A 26,431-nucleotide genomic window follows, 5' to 3' on the forward strand; every position below is an offset into this window, starting at 1 on the left:
GTTAGGCTACCTTGTAGCAGCAGGAGCAAGTTACGAATTCCGCCTCAAGCTTAAATGGGAGAATCCAGAAACTATGGTGCTAGCACATGAGATTGCTCAAAAGTTTGAAAAAGTTCAGTCTGACCCCGCTTCAAAGAAGACGATTGTCCCTCCGCAACCCCCTCAATTCTTACAACAACAACCTGGGGGGTCTAACTCAGGGGCATACTCCCACCCCCTATTAGGGATGTATCCATCGCCTCCACCTTAAATGTATGGTCCTCCCTTAGATGCTTACTGTCAACAAGGAGTATATCCTCAACCTCTGCCTGGAAGATTTCCCCGGCCTTGCCCACAAGCCTCCCTCCTTCCTACTCCCCCGGCTCCTGCTAAAGAACCCAGAGTCAATGACCTAGCCAAGGCCCTGAATGATCTTCGGCTTGAGATGGTGGGCATCAAAAATCAAGCCAATCGCCCTCCAAGAGAACGTGCTAATGTTGTGTGCTACGAGTGCCACCAAAAGGGTCATTATCGCATGGAATGTCCCAATATTCCAAGGGTGAATCTTCTAAGTGAGTCAGGCACCAAGGATTTTGACATGGAGATCCTTGACCTCGGGAAAAGGAGCCATCCTTGGATCCCTCTCCAAACCGTGGCCCGGGTCGCCCCAAGAAGAAGGTGTCCTTCTTAGAGCCCTCAGATGCTGAGATGGTAGACCCACCAACAGAGAAGACTAAAAGATCTCGCAGGAGTAAGTGGATGCCCTTGGATTTTCCCATCGGCTCAGGGCAAGAGGACTATTTGGTCGTTCAGGACCTTGCTCATCGGTCTTTGAGCATCACGCTCCCTCAACTAATAGCATTAAGCCCTAAGGTGAGACGTGAGCTCAACAAGGGCTCTCAACAAGGAGGAGCAAGAAAAAGGAAAAGGTACGAGAGGTCTCTTCTATCTCTGAAGAAATTGATTGGCACCCACATACAGTAGATGTCATCATAGATAATTGCCATGTAAGAAGTGTGTGTGTCGATGGGGGAGTTGCATGTAATATCATAGTGCCCCGAATCATGAAGAAATTGAATTTGAAATGCACAAGGCATTCCTCCACTCGAATTAAGGTAGCAGATGGTCAACGACTTGCCACCCTGGGAGTCATTGAGGATTTGCCCATCACTGTCAATGGGTTGACCACCACCGTCAATTTCTATGTAGCGGACATCGAAGATACAGGAAGGAGTTACCCAACCATACTTGGGAGACCATGGTTGAGAAAGACTGATGCAGTCAGCTATTGGAAGATAGGACACATGTCTTTTGGTGCTTCTAAGGAGAAGATCCCGATGCAACCAGGTGGCACTGAATGAGAAGAAGAAGAGGAGCAAGACAGTGATACTCTCTCATCCTTGCTGTTTGAATCAATGGAAGAATCAGATGGGGGGGAGGAGTCCTCAGAGGAGGAAGTTTACCTGATGGGGGTGTCTCCGACCCCGCCACCTATAGAAAAGGTAACAGCTAGTCCTCAACAGCTTGAATCTATGCTTTCCCCAGACCTCATGCCAAGTGAGAAAGATGAGTTCCTAGAAATGTTCAAAGATTTCCCTGACCTCTTCGCAACTAGCTACCGCCACCTTCGCCATGTGACTGGCATAGAGCACAAGATAGAGCTGAAGCTTGATGCAAAGCCTGTGGATCAGAAGCATCAGAGATTAGGGCCCCTACGGACCAATGCTTTGCACTCAAAGTTGCAGAAACTTGTAGAAGCTAGGTTTATTGTTCCGGTTCACAATACTAAATGGGTTTCACCAGTGGTAGTCACCCCAAAGAAAAACAACAAGTGGCAGGTCTGCATCAACTATGAGAAACTCAATGTGGCCACCAAGAGGGACCATCATCCTCTTCCCTTTCAAGACCTCATTCTTGAGAAGGTAAGTGGTCATGAGATGTATACTTTCTGTGATGGTTACTCTGGGTTTTATCAAATCAGAATTGCTGAGGAGGATGTGCTTAAAACCACATTTGCCACACCTTGGGGGACGTTTGCATTCAAAGTAATGCCATTTGGCCTCACCAATGCTCCTGCTACCTTTCAAAGATTTATGCAGATGGTGTTTGCTCCATATTTGGGGGTTTTCTTGGAGGTGTTTTTAGATGATTTTTGTATATTTTTGACACGTAAGGAGCATGTCATGAAGGTTAGGTTGGCCTTCCAAAGGGTCAATGATGTGAATGGCAGCCTCAACCCTGATAAATGCACCATTGGAGCCACTCAAGGGAGGTCACTGGGACATATTGTCTCCTCCGAGGGCATCAAGCCTAACCTCAAGAAGGTAGAAGCTATCCTCAAGCTCTCCCTACCAATAACCAAATGTCAGGTATGCTCATTTGTCAATCGAGCAAGATACTATCGCCGCTTCATTGATCAATATGTTGCTTTTATGTGACCCATGACTATGCTATTAAAAGATGGAGTTGATTTCTCTTGGGATGAGGATTGTGATCATGGGTTTGTACAAATCAAGAGTGCTCTAGCTTCAGAACCCATTCTATGCAATCCTGATTGGTCAAAGACTTTCTATATCAATCTTGGGTTTGGTGAGCACACTCTGGTGGGTATTCTTCTCCAGCAAGGGGAGGATTGGTTTATGTATAACATTCGATTTGCTTCTCGACAATTGCTAGAAACTGAACAATGCTACTCTAAGGCTAACAAGCATGCTTTGTCTTTGGTATTCTGCATTGAGAAATTTAAGCATTATGTGGCTAGAAAGTCCTTCATTATAATCTATAGTAATGGTCTTGCAAAGCAGGTTCTTCAATCACCAAATCCCATGGGCTGGTTGGCCAAATGGTTGGCAGTTTTACAAGAATATGATTTTTCTTTCAAAATTGTAAAAGGGGGTTGTTCCAACTTGAAAAATGCTTTGATTGATTTAGAGGAGTGCCTCGATGTAACCCTTGTAGCAGCCATAGAAGTTGGGGATCCATGGTATGGTGGTATCTATAGATTTTTGACCACTTTCTCCTTTCCTCCAGAAAGTACTATGAGAGAAAGAAGATCCGCAGAGATAGTAGGCGCTACACTCTCTTTGATAGGGTGTTGTACCGTCAAGGCATGGATGGGATACTAAGATGGGACATTGATGCAGATGAAGTACCTAAGGTATTGAAGCAATATCACAATGGATTTTGTGGAGGCTACTCTGCCGAGGACTATACAGCTAAGAAGATTTTACATGCTAGGTACTATTGGCCAACCTTGTTCAAGGATGTCACTATGTATTGCAAAACTTGTGAACCATGCCAATTCTTTGGTAGGAAGGATTTGCGTCCTGGGCAACATCACCCAGTGATGTCCATCCATCCGTTTCAAAAGTGGGGAATAGATTTTGTTGGGCCCCTGCCCATGATTGCCCGCAAAAAGAAGTATCTTCTGGTAGCCACTTAGTATGTCACTAAATGGGCTGAAGCTATCGCCCTCCCTACTGTAAATGGTAAGGCAGTTTCAAATTTCATATTTGAACGTATCTACACAAGGTTTGGGACACCCATGGAAATAGTATCTGACCATGGGAGTCCATTCTTAAATGAAGAAGTGGAGTTGCTCATGGATCGCATGGGTATTGATCACCGCACTTCTAGCATCTATCATCTAGTGTCCGTGGGACAAATGGAGCGGACCAGCAGCCTCCTTTGTAAAACCATGGGGAAAATGGCCACAAGGAACAGGAGCCAGTGGGATCAGAAGGTCACCGAAGCCGTGTGGGCTTACAATATCACCCATAAAATGTCTACAGGTCACACTCCTTTTGAGTTGATGTATGGTACTGAGGCAGTTTTACCACTAGAGATAGAGATTCCGGCCTTGAGATTAGCATGAGAACAGAGGATGACAGAAGATGAACATGTAGAGGCCAGGTTGGTACAACTTGAGACACAAGCATGTGAGCATGCACATGCATGTAAGTGCTGGCCATTCAGCGGCTTCCGTCGCTTGCAACACGTGGTGATCCTTAGACTTGGCGCGATGGTGGGCATTCACCCCTCCCTCTCTACAGTGCTTTGCAGTGGCCGCCGATGGCAAGACTCGCCCACTCGCATCGATGCCACGTGGCACTTTTGTCATCACCTCTCACGTGCTGCCACAGGGATATCCACCCTGTCGCTACAGTTCAATCCCTGCCACATGGATATCTGCCTTCCCGCCACGATTCAGCAGTCCCTGCCCCTATCTACAATCTGGCCGCTCCCACCACATCAGCTCTACCCCTACCTGCAGTCCGTGCTGTTCTGTTGTCCCACCATGTGTCTACTGATGCATGCCACCCTCTGTGACCTACGCCCTCTGCTGCCCTCCTACCTCATCTCTGCCTCCCGTTACGTGGCCGCCTCTCTGTCCACTCCCCATACCTCTCCTCTCCCCGAGCCTACTACTCCCCCCGAACATCCCCATGCCAACCCCCTCCGTCCACTCCCCATACCTCTCCTACTCTCCCCAAGCCTACTACTCTCCCTAAACATCCTCGTGCCAACCCCCTCCAAACCTATGCCATCTCTTCCTCCAGGGGTGTAGATGCGTCCACACCTCTCCACTCCCTCCGAACCTCTAGAATTCCTCCGTCGGACCTCCTGCGAACCTCCCTCCTCTCATGTATAGGATTAGTCTCTGCAAAGAAGTATATAGAAGACTCTCCTTACCGCTTTCATTTGAAAGGAGACACTCTTTATTGTATTGACCTCTCTCACATCCCTTACATGTTTATTTGGGTATTGGCACACGTTCGTTGTGTGTGTGGTGGCAAATTGTGATTAAGAATACATTTTTTCGTGATTAACAAGACAAATTCATTTGAATGTGATTAACAAAACATATTTGCGAATTCCTTAGGATCTCTCCTTCAAGAAGCTCATGACAATCAGGCCTGCCGTTGGACACAAAAAAGAAGGGGGTGTAGATTGAAGAGACACACCTATGAAGTATACATTTCTAGGTGGAGACACCTCTCTTAAGTATGCATTGAAGTATGCATTTCTAGGTGAGACACACCTTTGAAGTATGCATGTCATTGTATCTGAAGTAATCTGAATAACTTCATGGACAGTAATAAGGCAGGGCTTGCCTTCAGATTTTGCTTCTCTATCTTCCCTGCCTTTTTGTTCGATCTCCTTTGATTTCTGGTCGTCGTTTTGCCCCCTCATCACTCTCTCTTCACCATGCTCACCTTCCTTAGCAGTTGTACTACTGCTTCTTCCGGGCTCATCTTTCGATTCATCCCTAGACTCCTTCTCAAATGGTTCGTACACGAGTATGAGGTGTACACGCGCACGAGGCCTGGTAGCTTGAATTTGTAATCTCGGATTCTCCACCATATCCAGCCACATTTCCTTCGGTTCGTGAGGACCCAGCTATTGCAATATTATTAAAACGAATGTGAACAGAAGTTTCCAATGAGAACCAGATAACCTTTCCCATCACAAAATCAACAGTAAAAACAAAAGCAGGAAGTATATAAATATCACAAGGGGGGCAGAAGATCTTGATGGAAAGTCAGTTTGGCCCAAAACTAAGAAAAAGGCTCTTAAAAGTTGGAGAGAGTTGGAGGAGCGAGACGCACGTCCTTCAAAGGAACAACGGCACGTCCAATGTATTCGGCTTGAGAAAAAGATTCTTCGATCATTAATTGTACAGTTAGGCTTTGATACTGAGGGTCATCCACCTGCAATAACAACAGCAACAGCAACAGCACCAGCACCAGCATCCCCCAATTGCTTATAAAAATCCGGCAAGTCATCCGTCGCCGCGATTTCTTTTCAAAAGACAGATTTTCCATAAACTAACCTCTTGAGTGAATCAATTTGACTTGGTTTTGGCACTCACCTCAAGCCTGAATCCCTGCAACGTATTCTTCTTGGTGGTGCTGCGTTTGATCCGGTCAGGCCTCTTTCGCACATAAAGTATCACGAAGCAATCTGATTTGCCCAGGATACCAGTGTTCAACACGTCCGTCGCTTCAATCAATGAAACATCGAGTATTCCAACCGGCCTCAACTCCAAGAAGCTGCTCAGACAAATGTGGGATGAGGCCCGAGGGAATGAGGAATTCATCTCCAAAACGAGGATAATAATCTCCAATCCAAGAAATCTGACCTGTAATCCCCTGGGAGTACTGGGCCACACCAAGGAGTCTTCGATCGCAGTTCGAATAGAACTCTGTGAGGAGGACGTAGCTGAGCAAATTTCTAGACAAATCATAACTTCCCGCGAGAGCGCAGAAAACTTACATCAATCATCTTGTCCACTTCAGGTAGCGCATTGATGTCCCCATCAGTTATTCTCAGATCAAATTCTATCTCTGGCTGATAATAAGGCATATAGGACAATGCTTAATGAAACGGGTCCATATTTCCGGTAGTATGCAATAGCTGGAAATTTACGAATCGCTGTACTGTGGAATTGGATGGAACTTGACTCAGCAATTAAGGACGACAACATATTGTAATTCCTTGAGGTGGCACTGAATAACACAGGAAAGCCGGCTCTCGAAAAACACAAAACTTCAATCTACTGCGATTACAAAATTAATCTGGAAACAGCAATCGTCGACGATTACGAAGGCAGCTTACGATATCAGTCATAGAAACCAACACTGCTCCGAAACCAGGCAGTTCCTGAGTAACGGGCTTAAAAACGAGCTTCAGTGTTCCAGAAATGCGAAGATTTTGAACCTGAAGAAAGCAAGCAACCGGCATTGTTTTCCAATAACCTGTGTATTGGTTCAAAAGATACCCTATCAATGACACGAACCTTAACGTTAAAATCTGGGCCTATTGTCTTCGCTTCGAACACTATGTCCTCTTTCGCCGCTTTCCACTCAGCTTCTGCTTGCACGGACACTTCGTCCTCACCACCTTCCTCCACCTTGACCCCTACCTCCATTTATCCCATCAACGTTTATCGATTGCATACTAAATAAGGCATAGAATCACTCGTTAATGTATGTAGAATCGTGGATAGTCTTAAACTAAACGCGAGAGAGAAAATATTGTGCAAATATCACAATCCCGCAAATTCGTTGCGCACTTACCATGGAAGAAGGGACTCTCTTCCCCAAATGACAAGGATAATATCTTAATTTCTGCAAGTAAGCCCATCTTGTACTGATAAGTATTGGCTGTAATTTTTCTTTCACAAGGTCGGACAGAGCCTAACCAAAATGCATAGCTACTTCAACCATAGCAGCAGCGAGTTGTGTGTCCACTATAGCAGAATATACGCGGTCATGTAAAGAATGCAGTCTCCAGTGACTGATTATACCTGGTCAAGATAGGACCACGCCCTTGCGAGCTCCAAATTAAGCCAATTAAGCTGAAGAATAGAATGCAAGTCGGAGTGGCAAGTTGTGCGATAGAGAAGTACCTCATCAGCAGATATTCATAACAGATCACGATTATTCATAACGTGTACCTCATCACAGATTCATAACAGGTATTCAATCGAGAAGTACCTCGTCTTCTTCCTTGGACGCGGCAGAGCTGGCAGCGTCTTGAGGCAGCAGCCTGGACAAATCCTCCTTCTTCAGGCTCGTCATTTGGTACATAAAGGCTGCCTGGCAGCGGAACCACAAATCGTCAAGTTTGCTTCTTGGAATTATGTACCGCTTTATAGCCTACAGCTACGAGGAAAAGCAGTGAAAGAAACGACCGCAAAATCACGAACAGCTCCGAAAGCAGCGTTTTGAAGTACGTGAAAAACGAGAGCCACACGACGTAGGGAGGAGGAAAGGAGGAAGGGTGGTAGGCAGGCCTTCGTCTTGCGAAGTTGTGAGCGATGGTGTTGGAGGAGGTGGAAGACGAAAGCGATGGCGATGGAGGAGAGGAAACCGAGGAGGAAGCGGAGGAAAGGGGGGAGGGAGAGGCTCCATTGAAAGAAATGGTAGGAGAGGAGGGAGACGTTGGAGGCCCAAAGCAGGAGGACGTTGGTGCTCGGAAGGGAGAGGAGCTCGAGAAGGGACGGGAATTCCATAACTCCACACACAAAATGAAGCTCGGAAATTTGCATGCAGACGACGACCCCCTTTCTCCACCTCTTTCCTCCACGTCCCCTCTTATCCGCCGTCCGATCTTCTTCCCATCCACCGTTTCAACTCTTCCACCTCATCATCCCCCCAATGCTTCTATCTTTTTGTATCTCTTCTCTTTTCTCTTCTTCCCTTCTCTTCTTCTCTTCTCTATTTGCTTGTTTCTATGGTGCCATGTAGCACTCAAACGAGTTTGCCACATGGTACCTCCTTGCACACTCGCATGCTTCCCCTTCACTCTCGTGAATAACTAGGTTGGATACGTAACCTCTAGACTAGACTAAACTAGATTTGCAATAAGTAGCCTTTCGATCGTGGAGCACGTAACTAACTCGATATTGAACTTGAATCCTAGTATTTTATCAAAATTTTAAGGAAAAAGTAAATGAGTAAAATTGTGGACATGAGACGTGACACAAAGTCCGTTAGGACCCAACTCTCCTTGCAAAGGTCAGGGATATTGATTTATTATTAATTTTGTGATGTCCATATTTTGGAAGCATGCACTACAACCATATGAATAAGGGTGTTGTCATCCTTCGACCTTGCATCCATCTTGGATTTCCTTGCTCCCTCGCATCGATGAATAAAGGTGTCGTCATCCTTTGATCTTGCATCCATCTTGGCTTTCCTTGCTCCTTCACATCGATAACATGCATTAAAAGAGAGGAATGTTAAAAGAATTCAGATTGAAAACAAGCAATTTTGCATGGACGAGCAATTAAAAATATTTATATGATAATGTATAATGTATAATTCTTATAACCACACATAGTATGGGCGGGGAGGCGGCACGCTTCCTTTTCCAAAGAGTTGTAATCCAAGGGAACGTGCCCTTCCTTGGGTGCCGAGATAACGTCAAGAATATTAAGGCCGAGAATATAAATGCCAAGAATATTAGCACCGAGATAAGTCTCGCGAATGGATAAGATACTAGCACATTACCTAAATGTTAATAGTCATAATCGTAGTTGAACACTGGTAAAATTATTACGAGCAGCGTGCTAGGTGAAATTCAAATTCTGATCTTCTTTTGGCAATTTCGTGGTCGCTCGATTTCTCTTATAGATCATAATTGCAGTTATATAAACTGCCACACATGTAGTTTTTGATTTTTAGTTGACCCATCTCAGTGGCTTCTCAACAAGCAGTTGATTTCTCCAAAAAGCAAGCCAAACCTCTACCCACACACACACGTTGTTTGTATAAATAACTAGAGCTATGTAAATATATTATTTATTTATAGCTATATAAATATTATAATAAAAAATATATTTGTATAGATACATTGAAATATATTTAAATACATATATATTCAAACAAATTTATACATTATATGTATTTGTATTTATATATTTATATTTACATTTATATATATATCTATTTATTAATTTATTTATCTATTTATGTTTAAACTATATATATATATATATATATATATATATATATATAGATAGAGAGAGAAAGAGAGAATTTCTACATACATACATACATATTTGTTTCTCTTTGTACAAATTTATACATACATATTTATGTCTTTGTATTTTATATATATTTATATATTTATATTTAAACAAATATATTGAGAGAGAGAGATCCACAACTAATTGGAAATGTTCTTCTTCTATTACATAGTCAAAATGGGACTCAAGATACAAATGGTACTAAGTCCACACTCTAGGCATATGCGTTGTCTAGCAGTAAGGTGACCCAAACTCCTACGACTTTATATACACCACTCTTTTTAACACTTGTAGTGGGTACTCTCATCGATGATTACAATTATTAACACTTGATGGGTAGGTGCCATTACATCTTATCGATCTAGCTCCAATACTCTCACATTCACGGATCTTATGTTTGTTGGCTTCTTTGACATCCCCCGATCTATGATAGTCATGGCTCTTGCTATCTCTCTTTTGTCTCATAGCACAACGCTAGGTTGGTTCGGGAATCGTGTATACTATGTTGACCAGTGTGGAGGAGGTGCTTTCCACTTCACCTTGCCCTTTGCTCATATGCTCTTCGGTAAGGTCTTCTCTCCCTCTCCCTAGGGCATTTGTTCTAGGCCTTCATTGAATCCTTGATACATTGTTTTGAGGGTTCAAGGTTCGTCCCAACTCTTGCTTAAGCATTCCTTCATGGCTTGGATCTCCCTTCATTGCTCGTGGTATCGACAAGAGTGTTGCTTTTCCATCATGGTATTAGAAGCTACTAGTTGCTGCATTTGCACAGAGGTTGAAGATTTGTGTGGCCTCCAGCTTTGATACCTAGTGAATTTTGTAGTATTCATCCTTCATGACCTTTACTACAAGGATGAGTTCATTGGTAGTGTGCGTCTTTTGAAGTCACATAAGGTTGCCCAATAGCATCGTTCTATAAGTTGCCACTACCTCTGAAATCTTCTTCACTTTGTCAATCCATAGCTTAGTGGCTTTCACCATGCCTGCTTAGTGTTTGGTGGGATGGAGAGGGAGATAGGTAAGATGAGTGCCCTCATTTGGAGTTCGCTCACTCTTGACTCGTGTGCAAGGAGCAACATTTGCCTTGGTGCACAGTAGGCATCGATGGTGGCATGAAATTTGGCTCAAATTCAACGGGCTCCTCCTTTAGGGCATGCCTAAGGTTGTCTTCTACTCTTAGAGCTCTTTGATTCACTACTATTCCAATCGTAGCTTGGCTTCATGTTTTGCCCTTTTTGGTCCTGCTCTCCACCTTGGTTTGGTTTTTTACTTGGTGCTTTCTCCGTGGGGGTTGGCTTACTAGAAGCTCCTACCATGTTGTTGTAGACACTCCTATCACACCCACGCCTCCTTTTCCCTTGGGATCTTTGTTCCTTCATGGTTGATTTTGATGTCTGGGGTCTTTGCCCTTAGTCACCTTGACTCTTGCCTCTCAGTCACCTCGACTCTTGCCTCTATAAATCCACAATGGGTCTTACACTCCATGCTCTCTTGATCCACTCGGTTGCTATGTGCTCGGGATGCTTTGGCTCGGTTCCTTCAGTTCTTTTTAGATGATCATTAATTTTCTCTTCTCCCTTTGTGCCTTTGCCTCACTTTTTGCTTTGTCCACTTTGTGAAATAATGTTGTGTGCTCCTCCACTACCCTTACAGCTTTGATTTGCCATTTTTAAAAATCTTTTTCAAAGGATGTGCACATCATGGGAAATTGCTCATTTTCTTCTTCCAGTATCCTTGCTTTATATTCAACTACCCCCACTTGAGTGAAATTGGCTGTGACATGGCACATTTGATTGAGGGATTGCCAAATGGCATGTGCAAATAAATGATAATATTTTCTAAGCTCCTCTTGTACACTGTAGTTGTCACATCAATCCAAGGTAATACGGTATTGGATATTGTAACACAACCATTCTTCTACAAGGAATAGAGTTGGTGACCCCTCTCTAGTGGCTTTGGTGGTTGTTCCTTGCTACTCTAAAGGGCATGCTTCTGATTCACATTGAGGATGTTCTAGCTTGATTGGCCTTTCCCCTTGTCTTTTGGCTTTAGTGGCTGGAGTCCAAGGGAAAAATAAGTTTGCATATTAGCCCAATGGTGAATCTAGAGACTTTTCCAGTAGCCCAAGCTAATATTTACACCTTCAAATTCAACAAATTTGCCTAAGCCCTCCAAGTACTCAGATCTATCGTCACAAGTTGTTTGGACCCGAGCAACTAGCTCAGCATCTTCATTGAGTCGGTGTTGGGCTGGAACATATAGTTCATCTTCTAGTGAACATTGAGTAAGAATGTTAGAATTAGGTAAAATCTCCACCTCTCCTATATATCACCTACCAAGATTTCGAGTGCCCAGTGTTGTAAGGCCCCCATATGAGGAGAAGCCATGGTTGGCCTTCAATCCTCCATCTAAACACTAGAAAGGATCTTAGTTTGAGATGGCCTATATGAACTTAACATGTAGTCGAGTAGAATAGAGCTTGATAATAGACTCAAGGGGGGGTTGGGGGGGCATTAGTTGGGCCCTTAAGAAGTGAGGGTGCTGGGGGGCAACATCCCCCACAACCGAGGGTCCAAGGAGGCATCCGATGACTCCTAGCCCAATGACATGACCTATATATGATCTATAGTCCACTTGACACTATGACTTCTAAAGGATCTAGAGCTAGCTAATTAGTCAAACCCAATTGCCCACTATACAATAGTCACCCCACTTGTCTTGAAACATGTCATATCTTTAGTGCTCATAGTCCTTCGTCCATCATCTATGCAGATCACCATCGAAGCTCTCTCTTGAGAGCACGTGTGGACAACTCAACATCTATTAGTTGTATCATCAATTTCAGTATATTAAAATTCTTAATTCTCTTCAATTTTTTATTTGTGTACTTGTGTTTCATTATGTTATCTTTTTCCGCATGAAATTTTCTTTCATACTTATGTCAAACAAAAAATATACTTTTTCCAAGTGATTCACTAAGGAAGAATTTAGAAATTAGTCATTATGGAGTGTGGAAGGCTTTGATAGCTTCTTCGCTGCTGTGGAGGGCTTGAATTAAGGTCACCCCCCCATCTGTAAGCCCCCATATGAGAAGAGCATGGGGGAGGTGGACCATGATGTGTTGGTCAACAAGCATCACATGCATAGCATATTGGCTGCCATGTGGGGAACATATTCACATAAAAAACAAGGGAAATGGGGCTACCCATTGACATCACATAAGCTACCATGTGAGCAACACATCTAGGAGATTACCTGGCAAGGTGGAGCCTCCCGGGGATAGAAACTATATGAAGATTCCACGTGCCAATTAGAAGAAGTACAACATATTTTGGAGCAGAGTCATGTCTAGAGCAGGGCGTTAACACCCCGAGAGAAGTTGTATATGATCCAATGCCTGTGTCTGGATCAATACAAAGGGTTGCAAGGTTCTATATGGATCTAGACAGGTGTAATTGATGCACTTTATGTCTAGAATAGAGGTAGAGTATTGGAGCCAATAGGTGGCTAGCTAGAGCAGAGCTCAGGCTAGCAAAATGCCTTGAAAAGACCCCAACAAGGATTGTATGGTGCCTAGGCTAGTTGTTGTCTACCATGTGGCTTGGTGGGACCAACACAGTAGCCAAAAAGAGTTAAAGGTGGGGTTGAATAGGTCAGCCGACATGTAGTGGGCTAGCTATTTGGGGGGCCATTGAGCCCTATAAAAGGAGCTACTCATGGGCTATTTATCTACCTAGTTTGAGAGGAAATTGGAACTGTAGAAAGCATACATTAAGGAATTATTCAAGAGCAAAGGAGGCGGCTGATTGTTGTAGCAAAAAAGAAGCTCACAACTCTCTCTTCATCATTGGCTGACATCAAGGACAACAAACTTGTGCCTCACCATTGGCTACATTTCAAAGTACTGAGAAGGTCAAGATTCGAGGTGAAGCTCTACCTTACTTGTGGCTGGCCACGAGAAGGTGTGTTTGTGGGGTATGACTATGAGGCCCACCTAAGTTCTTGAGGAGCACGTAGGCCAAGTGTTTTGGAATTGTCATAGAGGTAGGAGAACAACATTTTGTGTCTTCAAAGGTCCACATCTAGCCAACACTCTACTTATAGAGGGTGGCACACCAAACAAATGTATTTTGTATTTTTCCCATCTTGGACAAAAATAACAAGAGATAGTATTATAGCCACTCAGCTTCTCTCTCTCCTAAGCATTGTCCAATTACTTGCTATTGCAGATCTACGCTAAGTACACACTAAGGAAAGAAGTTTAAGATTGAAATACATCCCCATGAGTTCCTAGCTCTCTAGCTCTATCTAGCGTTAGTATCTTCCACTCTGTATACCCTCAATTTGCCTTTTCTAACATGGTATCATAGCCTTAATAGAACTTCATAAGTGGTTGGAGCTCTAAAGGCAAAAGGGCACTATTATAGCCACTCGGCTTCTCTCTCTCCTAAGCATTCTCCAATTACATGTTGCATATCTATTGTATGTACACAATAAGTATCAATTGTAAGTACACAATAAGGAAAGTTCAGTTTGAGATTGAAATCCACCACCATGTGGGTTCTTGGCTCTTTGACTCTATCTAGGGTTAGTCTCTTCCACTATGTATACCCTTTGTTTGCCTTTTTTAAAATGGCATCATAGCCTTAACATAAGTTCACAAGTGGTTGGAGCTCTGAAGGAAAAAGGAAGACCTTGATTCAAGCTTGGGATCTAGCTTCTATGTCTGAAGGACTAGTTGTGAGAACAAGGGTGACTCAGATTCAGGCAGGTGTATGACTTTTTCTCTCTATCTCTTTCACTTCATAGTCATGGCCATGAGATATCCTATTAGGGAGATGGGCAATTTGGATTGGACAAATTACCGATTGTGGAAGATGAAAGCCCATAGCGATTTGGTTTTGAGGTTGACCTGGGAGATTTTGACGGGAGTGGAGTTAATGCCTTAGCCTACGGTGACCCTAGCCCATGCAACAATTGACATAGGGGATTGTGGTGGGAGTGGAGTTAATACCTTGGTCCACCGTGACTCCATTCTATGCAACTATGGCAACAGCTAATGCACTGGAAAATCTTGTTTTAGTGAAATATTGGCTAATGCATGATGTGGAGCCCTCAGCCATGATCATTGGCACCATGGCAGATACAGTACTTTCTCACATTCACATGACAGACTATTCCTTTAAGGTGTGGACCACACTAAGGGATATGTACGATGTGAATAATGACACGACGATTGTCGACCTTGAGATGGAGCTCTATGGCATGAGCATTAATGAGGGAGATTCATTCAATACAAGAGCACATCACCAAGATGAAGGTGGTGCGAGACCAGCTGGCAGTAATTGATCAAACGAATCAATGATGGATATGACCAGAATGGCTAGTCTATTGCTTGTTGGCATGCTTGAGGAGATACAAAATTTTAATCATGACAATGATTATAAGGTGAGAGTGCTGTGAACGAAAGTAGAATGGAAGAGGGTGAGATAGAGGGAGAGCCTAAAGAGAGCCACACAAGTTTTGGTGGATGCAGAACATCCTAATATTCTATGTCATCCATATATATATGTGTTTAAGTATTGTACAGAATCAGGGCTAAGGCATAATGGCCTTTAACACCGACAACCTCCCACGTAAAGGCCAATGTGCATTGGCCTTTAAGGAAGAACAGCTAGTGGGCATAATATCCAATGCCCATCAATACATGACAATGCTCAAACTGCTGACTAGGTAGAATCTTTGTCAGCATATCTATAGGGTTATCCTCTGTATGAACCTTGACAAGCTCTATGCACTTGGTCGCAAGTACCTCCCTGATGGTACTTGACCTGAATGTGTTTTGTCTTTGCATGAAAGATCCGATTTCATGATAGCTAAATAGCACTCATGGAATCACTAAGCAATGTTGGTACACCAGTATGGATCCGCAAATCTCCCACTAGGCAATCAAGCCATATAGCCTCCTGGCAACCCTCTGTGGCTACAACATACTCGACCTCTATGGTAGACAAAGCAACACACTCCTATGCACGAGACATCCACATCACTACACCACCTACAAAGGTGAAGACATTACTAGAAGTGGATCTCTTGGTATCCACATCCCCTGCATAGTCTCAATTTGTGTACCCACGTACACGCATCTCTCCTCTGCCAAAGAAGATGCACATCTCCTTGGTACCCTTCATCTACCTCATGATGCACTTAATTGCCTCCCAATGTCTCTTTCCTGGTTAGCCATATATTGGCTAACAACTCCCACTGCAAATGCAATGTACGGTCTAGTAGCTATTATAGCATACATAAGACTCCCCAACCGCTGATGCATAAGGCCCTCTCCTCATCTGATTTGGGACTTTCTTCTTGACTCAGTTTCACATATGGAGGCAATGGAGTACTCACTACCTTCCCCCCCTCCATGTTGAAACGATGCAATCCTTTTGTAATGTACTCCTTTTGTGAAAGCCAAAAGAGTTTCCTAATCTAGTCACGCGTGATGCTCATACCAAGAATATGACCTGCAGGTCCCAAATCCTTCATGTCCTGGGCCTCATGAAACTTGTCCTTCAATGCATCCAGCTCATAAGTGCTCTTACTAGCCAATAGCATATCATCCACATAAAGTGCCAGTGGTATTAGGCTATTATCCTTAGCCTTTTTAGTGTATGGGCAATGATCAATCTCACTTTTTCTGAAAGCCTGGGATTAAATGAGAGCATCAAACTTCTGATACCATTCTCTAGGCACTTGCTTAAGGCCATAGGGACTCTTTTTTGGCTTACAAGCCAAATGCTCTTTTCCCTTTTCTTCAAAGCCTTCTGGTTGTACCATTTAAATTTCCTCATGCAGAATCCCATGCAAGAAAGCTGTCTTGACATCCATCTACATAAGCTCCATATCCTCTGCTACCACAAGTCCAAGTACACATCTAAGTGTGGTAATCTTCCTAACCGCAAAGAAGATCTCATCAAAGTCCACACCCTTCTCTTTCTTGAACCCTTTAGCAACCAAACGGGCCTTGTATTTAGGCACATCATCACCTGTGATCTTCATCTTGTAGATCCATTTACATGGCAATGCTTTCTTTCCATGTGGCAAAGAAATCAAGTCTTAAGTCTTATTCTTCATAAGTGAACTGATCTTTGATTGCATAGCATACTCCCAATTGTGCTGATTCTTACGCATCATAGCCTCTTTGTAGCAAGAAGGCTCCCCACAATAAGTAAGCATCACATACTCTACCCTTGGAAGAAATCTATCAGGTGGACATTCTAGTTGATCTTCTCAAGGGCATTTTAGGTTGCTTTCCCGTCTGCATATCAGCCTCATTTGGCTCATTATTTCCACCAATAGATGATCCATCATTATCCCTTAACTGTGTACCTATGGGAGTACTTGGTGGCACCATTTCCTGTACATTTGGTGCATGGACAACTTGCTATCTATCAACACATGCGGGTGGATTCACATCTTGGAAAGCGATTCTCCTCATTTCTAGATCCCTAATGGGTGTCTTATGCATCTACTTCTCATTTAATACCACATCATGGCTTTGTATGATCTTTTTGCTTCTAGATCCAAGAGATGATAGCCCATCTCTCCACTTTCACCATAACCTAGAAAAATGCATTTTCTAGACTTAGGGTCTAGCTTCTTTCAAAGCTCTTTTGGCACATGTGCATATGCCTCACAATCAAATATATGAAAATGAGAGTAAGAGGGCTTCTTGCGACTCCATGCCTCTTTAGGAATACCACCATTCAAACTCTTACTAGGTGATCTATTGATCACATGCACTGCAATCTTCATTGCCTTAGCCCAAAAATCACTAGAAAGACTTGCATTGGAAAGCATACATTACAACCTTCCTAAATGGTGTGGTTCATCTTTTTTGTAACTGGATTTTTCTTTGGAGTAGAAGGGGACATGAGCTCCCTCTTGATCCCATGTGTATCACAAAAATGATGAAAGTCATGAGAGAGATACTCTCCACCATTGTTAGCCCGTAGGCATATAAGCATTCTACCTAATTGATTTTCAACCAAGGCCAACCATTTCTGAAATACCTGGACCACATTGTTGTTTCGAGCTATAGCATAATCCCACACTTTCATAGTTGCATCATCAATGAATGTCACATAGTATTCAACCCCGCCTAATGACCATGTAGGCATGGGACCACATACGTGTGAATGCACCAAATCAATCCTTTCAAGCTCTTTCTTTCCCCTTCTATTATGTGATGATTTAGTCTGCTTCTCATAGAGCCAATGCACACAAAATTCAAAGTTAGAGAAACTCAAATGCAGTACATAACCCAAATGGCTTAAGAGTTTCATTCCATTTTGGTTCATATGGCTCAACCAGCAATGCCACAAAGAAGTACCTGGCTGCTCGGTCATTGTTGCAACAACATGATCAAACACCCCTGATACATGTAAGGGATCTAGAGTTCCATTTGCAAAAGAAAACTTTGCCACCATCTAGATGTGAAGTAAACCCAAGTCAAAGCTTGCAAGTGACCTATAAATGAAACCTTAGAAGCCTAAGGCTCAATAAAGAAATGTCACGTGTCAAAAAATCAAAGGTTGGAACCTTTGAATGGATTTTTGATAGAGAAACAAACGATTCAATGTCTTAGAGAGATGGAACTTCGCCAAATCTCCATAGAATCATGCAAGAGCTAATAGATAGGGGTTTTTAGCCCTCTAAAATGCAATGGATTACACGATTTTGGAAACCGTGGTCCCAATCACTGGGTCCCAACACAAGGATTAGAAAACTATCTAGCAAATTGATATGTTTTTAAACACAATCAAAGTGCAAATGATGAGCATCACAGAAGTTTTAGGACCTCCTGAGTCTACCGAGGCTGACAGATCTGTGAATGGTTGCTTCAAACTTGAGTTCCAACGCACTTGCAGAAAAACAATGAAGTAGAGAAAGTGAGCAAGGAATCCAATGAAATGATCCCAAATTCAAGAATGCAGGGGTTTTCAAACTCTTGAAGTGTAATGGATACCAAAATCAAACAATGATTGCCTCTGCAAGTCATTTCGGGCTCTCAATCGCATCATCGAAAGGAACAGGGAATTGCCAAAAAACATCTTTTTGCTCCAAAACCCATTCGTAGACTTGCAAAAACCACTCGAGAAAACCAAAATGACCTTTCCAAAGGTTCCTTCTAGGTCTTTGCACACCAAGATGCAGGTAAACTCACCCATAGAGCTTCTCTTTCCTCCCACAAAGTTGTAGCAACAAGCTTTGGGCTCCAGGCACACACACGGGCTCAACTAGACCATGCACAAGAATCAAATGGACCACCTGGGCTTTGATAACAGTTGAGAATGCTCTCAATGGAAGCGGAGAGGAAGAGGGTGAGAGAGAGAGAGAGAGAGAGAGAGAGAGAGAGAGAGAGAGAGAGAGAGAGAGCCAAAACAGAGCCACACAAGATTTGGTGGGTGATTGAGTATTGTACATAACCGAGGCTAAGGCACAATGGCCTTTAGCCCCACAGTCCTTAGCATTGGTGCATTGTGCCTCTAGGAGCTTGACACTAGTTTGTAGTGAGTTGTTTTCCCTGTCGACTCTATTGCAATGTGCCTGAGTCTCCCTTGCTTCCTTCTTTCCTTCTACAATCTTCTTGCTTCATCTTTTCAGATTTGTCCTGTAGGCTTGCAATCTATGCTTCGGATTTGTTGGCCTTGAACATAGTAGTGGCATTCTCTTCCCAAGCCGCCTCCTTTGATTCATCCTACCCAAAAAAATTATATGTTTAGTACAAGGTTCATGTCGCCCAAAGTGCTTTGTTCTTCTCTTCTAGTCTCCATAAATAATAATGGATGAGGCTTGGAGAAAAGTAGTGGTCTACCATGAAGCAAACCACATGACACACTTGCCAAACCTTAATCACCATTGAGTCATAGTATGCTTGACTTTGGCCAAGCCAAAATTCGTGTGTCCACTTGGGGGGGTGGGGCCATGGGGACATCATAAGTGAACCAGACCCCTCTTATAGATCAAGGCTACTCCTAGGTGATGGGGCTATGGGTCAGTTCATTCTCTCCTTGCCATCATATCATCTTTGTGATTCACGATCCCATTTCATTTTTGTTTCTTGGATGGTCCCACGCACGAGGTGGTGTCGGCTGTACCACTTTTGATGGCAATAAAGGTGCTAGCTGGATGTGGCTTCCCAAGAGCTACAAGAGTTTTGCAGTAATGATGAATGTAAGACAATGGATGGCATCGGTGACTTTTGAGGAGCTAGTTCCCATGCTTCTATAAGACGAAGCTTGGGAAAACAAGTACGAGGTGTCCAATGAGGATAAGGCCAAGGGAAAGGCCAGACTGACAAGCACCATAAGGGAAAACCTTAGGATGAAGAGAACACTTTGGATGGGAAGAAAAGAAAGGAAAAAAATAAGTTCTATTGTGATACGCTAGGGCATTTTGCAAAGGATTGTAGAAAGAAGAAGGCAGCTTAGAAGAAAAAGGAGTCTAGTTCAGATTCAAAGGGTTAACAACGGTAACTCATGTGGTACTAGTGGCAGAGCTTTTCTTGGTGGCATCTCCATGTGTTGCTAAGGTAAGGCATGCAAACCTTATGGTAACAATAAGGATGTTTGACATGGAGATCTGGTCAGAAGAAGAGTAAGATGCCTTTGTGAAGGTGAAGGACATCATTGAGTGCTTGGTGCCTTTAGATGCTTGGTTGGTAGCACTGACATGAGGGAGGATTCTGTTGGAATTTGAGGACTTACTCATGCTCCCTCACATACATCTTGCAACCACTTTGATTGCTACATGGACCAATCTAAAGGACAAATACATATACAAGATCAATAATGATGTGAGGATTCTAGACCTTGAGATGAAGCCCTTCAGAATGAGCATGGGTGAGAGAGATTTAGTACATAACCAAAATGAAGTTTGTATGATATCAACTAGCAGCAATTGGTCAAACAATGCACTTGACAAGGGTGGCTAGGATTTTTCTTGGCATGCTTCCCAGGAGCTATAATAGTTTTGTCACTACAATGCTTGAAGAGTTTTGAAGAGTTGGTGCCTTTGCTGCTATAGGAGGAGGATTGAGAGCCAAACTTGATGGTTTAAGTGAAGTTTGGATCCCAATCCTCTTTATATAGCAAAGGTAAGTTTGGATTTATCCCCCTTCTAAACCCATAATGTTGAAATATGAAATTACAATAGACCCATTTCTATCCAGGCTTGAAATTTTGTTATGTATGTTTGTTCCATCACCCTCATATAAGTATTTCTTCTATTACTAAGATGAACTGCTAAGGCATCACTTGGAGCAATACCTTGCTCCCCTTGTTCTTGCAAACTGACATAACAACCCTCTTTCTTTTAATGTCCATATTTGTTCCCATGATGTGGGCTGCTATTTGTATTTGAGCAGCTATATCTAGAAAACCCTCTTGTGTTGGCAGTTGGAATTGGGTGAAAATAAACAAATTTTTATCATACCTATAAAGGCATATTCAATATCTTTGAAATATGATTTGGTTGTTGCAGACTAGGGAGAGGCATAGCATGGCTACACTAGCTACACTACCATTTCCTTCCCCTTTTGTTATGGGCTAATTTAGTCAGCTTCCCATAGAGACAGTGCTCACAAAATTCAAAGTCAAAAAAACCAAAATGCGGTACATAACCCAAACGGCATGAGAGTTTCATTCCATTTTGGCTCATATGGCCCAACCAACAATGCCACAAAGAAGTACTTGGCTACTCGATTATTGCAACAACATGATCAAACACCCCGAATACATGTAAAGGATATAGAGTCCCACACTTGGCACCTCTTGCCATAACCATAGAGCCCTTGTGAATTTTCCAACTCTAAAGCCAAAGGTGGTCTAAAAACCAACATCATCAATCTTGATCATCTTAGGCACATGTCTCACATTTTTCAAAACAAAAGAGGACCCATTTGCAAAATAAAACTTTCTGTCACCTACTCCCACTATGTCACATGCATAGTTATTTCAAAGATGCACACAACCTATCTTTCCAATGTTATAAGTGGAGAACCATTCCCTATGGGGACTAACATGAAATGAAGCATCAGAATCCAAATCCAATCCTAGGAATACACATCATTTGAAATGGTAAGCAATTCTGCAGGTAGACTAGACATAAAGAGAATGTCAGTGTCACTATTATCAGTGACTACATTGATCTGCTTGATCTTCACTTTTCCTTTGTCCTCCCTTGGACTCTCTTCGTTCTTATTTGCACCCCAATTTGCATTCTTTTTATTATTCTTTTGTTCTCTTTTTAGCTTGTAGAAATCCTTTTTCATGTGGCCATTCTTGCCACACTGGTAACACTCAATGTTCCATGCCCTAGATTTGCTACACGAGTTTCCTCTTTCTTGAGACTTCCCCCTAGACTGTGATTTGCCCCTTTGCACATTTAAGGCTACATCCTACTTGTTGCCTTCCATAGACTTCTATCTAATGTCCTCGACCAACAAGCTACCGATAACATCATCAAACTTTAGTACTCCACTAGGTGTAGAGTTACTAATAGCTGTACGAAAGGTATCCCATGAGGATGGCAATGAACACAAGAGGAATATTTCCTTAGTCTCCGCATCAAAATTCAGCTTTTAAGGCTGAAGCTTGTTGAAAAATATATTGAATTCATTCAAGTGAGAAGCAATGGAGACCCCTTCCTTCATCTGCAGCTTAAACAACCTCTTCATCAGGTAAACTTTATTAGAGGTAGTTTCCTTCTCATAAGTGGCACATAATTTCTTCCACAAATCTTCCATAGTCTACTAATTTACTACTGTAAAATAAACTGACTCTACGAAATGAAGTCTAACAGTAGACTTTGCTAATGCATGCAACTCATTCCAATCATCCCTCAGACATAGTTGTAGGCTTAGCTGCCATCCCTTCCAAGGGTTTAATCTACTTCTTTTGAATAAGAACATCCCTTATCTGTTCTTTCCATAAAGAAAAGTTTGTCCCATCAAACTTTTTAATGTTGAAAAACTCATTTTCAGACATGGAAGAGGATGCCATGATGTAAATAAAGCAAAATCCCAAATGCTAGTGCCTGCAAGAAAGAATCACACCAAATACCAGGTGCATCTAAATATGTCTGCCACAATGGAGGATAATATCATCAAAATACTCAAAGCTCAAAGCATCCAAATGCATCTCATGTGCACATACTATGCATTTATATGAGCAAATCTCGCCCAAAGGAAAATGCCAACCTGCAATGACAAAACAATGGCAAACCCAATGCCAAATAAGAGCAAAATGCCTCAAGCATAAACACCATCCGTGGGCATAAGCATCAATAATGTCTCATCCAAGAGAGCATATCGCTATCAGTGCATTAACTGCAATGTGTCAAAGCTATCCGTTAGCATAAAATAGCATCCATGTGCAAAGCGTCCATCAAAATAGCATCCAACAAGGCAATCTTTGCCTAAGAGCACATCCAACAAGGATCACAGTGCATAGAAATGGCCAATAAATCATTTACTGCAACCCAATGCACACCACGAATGAGCACATACGACTCAAAGCGATATGCATAAGGTATGTCACAAAAATCATGGTCCCACGACAATGAGGGCAAATGAAAATAGGACCTAAGATGCCTCAAAACATGGGCTTCACTGCATAATTAGACTCAGCAAGACAATCTACAAATATCTCTCTTGTGCTGGAACTCCAAAATCCCAACCGATGAATGGGAAACGGAGAGTCAACCCTTGCAATTGACCTATAATCCAAAAATCAAGTAAGTTGAAACATCGAGCGATTGCATTCGAGCGAGCTCGGAATTCGAGCGATGCTTGTGAGGAACTTTGTCTAAACCTATAGTAGCAATAATTTTTTACTAAAAATGGTTGAATCTACATGACACTATTAGAGATTGTTTTTACTTATTTTTACAAAGATAAAACTTACTATTGGATAACTCATAAATTCATGCAAGTCAGCAATCATTCAATAAATACGAAAGGGAAAATTCTCGGCAATATACAAAGAGAAAACCTATAATTTGATAAATAATAAATCCATCCAAGTTAGCAATCATTCAATGGATACAAAAGGGGAAATGTTGCAATGTCTACACCTTGAGGCAGTCACTTAAAATTATGTAAGGTAGCACGTGAGTTGAAGGGGTTTCTTTATTTTGTGGAGTTACATACAAACAACAATACTCCCACCCATGATATAGAAGCTCCTCCTAGCAAAACCCATCACAAATAGCTATTTGTAGCTCATTGAATTTTATGCTACCCATATGATTTGATCCATTTTGTACATGAAATGATCATATGAATAAAATGTTTAAACTATGAAACTAATAAATTATTGATCACCTTATGACCATGATGCTAACTAAATATAGATCAACTTCATATGTACATGACCATGCATACACCTCTGGGATGGAGGGAGGAAACCAAGGACCCGAACTCTATATGAGAAAAATCCATGGTCATAAGAAAATATAGAGTTTGATAAGGTCTAGCTCTAATGAAACAAAGATAGGTACAAACTTTCTAAAGATCTAGAATTTTGACACTTTAGCATGATAAATGGATTCATTTTCAATCATTTTGACTACAAGTATCACCATATTTGGAGTTTGATTGACCAAGTTATGGCCCAAATAAAATTGGCAAGAGAAGCCTCTCAAGAGGCCACGATATCACGGGCTCTTGGGAGGCTCCTCCTCCCATTATTTTTTTCCTTGAAAATGGAAATTGCACAAGAAAAACACATACTTTGACCCCTTTCTTCAACCCCTCCTTCTTCCTTGACCGTTGCAAAAACATAGCCAAACATTTTTAAAAATTGTTGTTTATATGTAAGACAATTGATTACTCATAATATCATGGATAGGACAACAACCATAAAAGTAAGCAATGCATGATACTTTTTGAACATAAATCAGCACACTAGAATGTCAAAATTTATGAAAGTCTTTGCTCGAACAGTCGCCTCACTCGAACGCAGTTGCTCGAATTCTGGTAATCTTCCCAAAAATCAAAGGTTTGACACTTTCAATGGATTTTTGACAGAGAAACAGATGATTCAACGTCTCAAAGAGACGGAATTTCTCCAAATCTCCATGGAATAATGCAAGAGCTGACAAGTAGGGGTTTTTGGGCTTCCCGAACGCAATGGAACAGACGGTTTGGGAAATTGTGGTCCCAATCACTGGGTCCAACACATGGATTAAATTTTTTTTTGCAAACCGATCTATTTGTAAACTCTACTGAGTGCGAAGGATGAGCAACACATAAGTTTTAGGACCTCCTGAGTCCACAAAATTGACAGATTTGCAAATGGTTATTTCAAACTCGAGTTCCAACACACTGGTAGAAAAACGTCGAAGCAGAGAGAGTGAGTCAAAAATCCAACGAAATGATCCCAAATTCAAGAATGCAGGGGTTTTTGAACTCCTGAAGTGCAATGGAGAGATCCTACTACTTCACTATACACACTTATATCAAATAGTAGCCTCATCCATCTACATAAAATTTACTCCCAAACAAAAGTGCAAGAGACTCAGATCATACAACTCAAATGAAATCCATAATTGAGACTTGAAATCTAAAATGGCATCCTCATTGTTCCTAGTAATAGCATGCCATCCACATGAAGAATGAGCATTATCAATCTTCCATGATACTCTTTCATATAGAGGGTGTTGGCAATGACTAACCAAGTATGATTGTATCTTCTCATACAAGGATCAGGGAGTGCTTGTCTAAGACCAAAGGGAGTCTTTTAAACTCTACACACTTTGCCTTCATGGTAGCTACCCATAACAAAGCCAATTGGTTGGCTCCACAGGTCATTCTGGACTCTCAATCATCGAAAGAAATAGGGGAATCATAAAAAAACGTCTTTTTTCTCCAAAACCAATTGCAGGCTTGCAAAAAACCACTCAAAGACTTCCAAAAACCACTTACAGGCTTCTACAAGTTCCAATACCACCTGAGTAGCACAAACAAGCACCCACAAGCTTGCTCCCTCCTCCCACTGAGCTGCATTAGTAGACTCAAGGCTTGAGGCTCCAGGCACACACATGGGCTCAACTAGACCACCCACACGCATCAGATAGACCACCCGGGCTATAATACTGGTTGAGAGTGCTCTCAACGAAAGCGGAACATAAGAGGGTGAGAGAGAGGGAGAGCCTGAAGAGAGCCACACAAGTTTTGGTGGGTGCAGAACACCCTAATATTCTATGCCATCTATATATGTGTGTGTGTTTGAGTATTGTACATAACCGGGATTAAGGGACTGTGGCCTTTAGCCCCCACACAGAGCCAATATATATTTGCTACTTCTACATCTATGCTAAATACACACTAGTGATTGCCATTGCATCTTGTGGCCTAGACCTCTGCCCTCTTCTAATAAGGTGGTACGTCATTTAGGCTATCCTCTTGGATGGCCTAGACCTCTACTCTCTTGTGATCAAGTGGTACGTCATTTAGGCTATCCTTCTACATGGCATATTTCCTTGCCACAAGAGACATTGGGTGTTGCAAAAGCTATTCCGCAAGTTGAATTATTGGAAATTATCTACTTGGCCATTGCATGTTCGTCTTCGGATTGTGCAGCCAATACTCATGGCTTGTGTGTAGTTTTATTTGCCCCCTATTCCGAGGTCGTCTCCGGATATTCAAAAGTTTCTCACTAAGGTTATGGAATGCTTTTGGTGTACCAAGAACAATCGCAAGGTACTTCGTCTTCTCAAATACAATTATGTTTGTTCGCCTAGGATGCACAGGGGTTTGAACATTCTTGATCTTCACTCATTTGCTAGCCTGCAAGGCTATGCTCTTGACCACCTTTTAGGAGTAACATCAGATAACACTATACGATCAAACGACAC

The 26,431-nt window shown here is 42.3% G+C and overlaps 1 pseudogene; it reads right to left on the minus strand.

Moving 5' to 3' along the window:
* The window catches only part of LOC147882647 (synaptotagmin-5-like), a 50,492-nt pseudogene extending 42,496 nt beyond the window's left edge, over window positions 1-7,996 (minus strand).
* Window positions 7,997-26,431: the final 18,435 nt, after the last annotated feature.

This window comes from Dipteris shenzhenensis, chromosome 29 (genome assembly GCF_047967505.1).
Source record: "Dipteris shenzhenensis isolate YYH24624 ecotype China chromosome 29, Dip_SZ_1.0, whole genome shotgun sequence".
NCBI lineage: Eukaryota > Viridiplantae > Streptophyta > Polypodiopsida > Gleicheniales > Dipteridaceae > Dipteris > Dipteris shenzhenensis.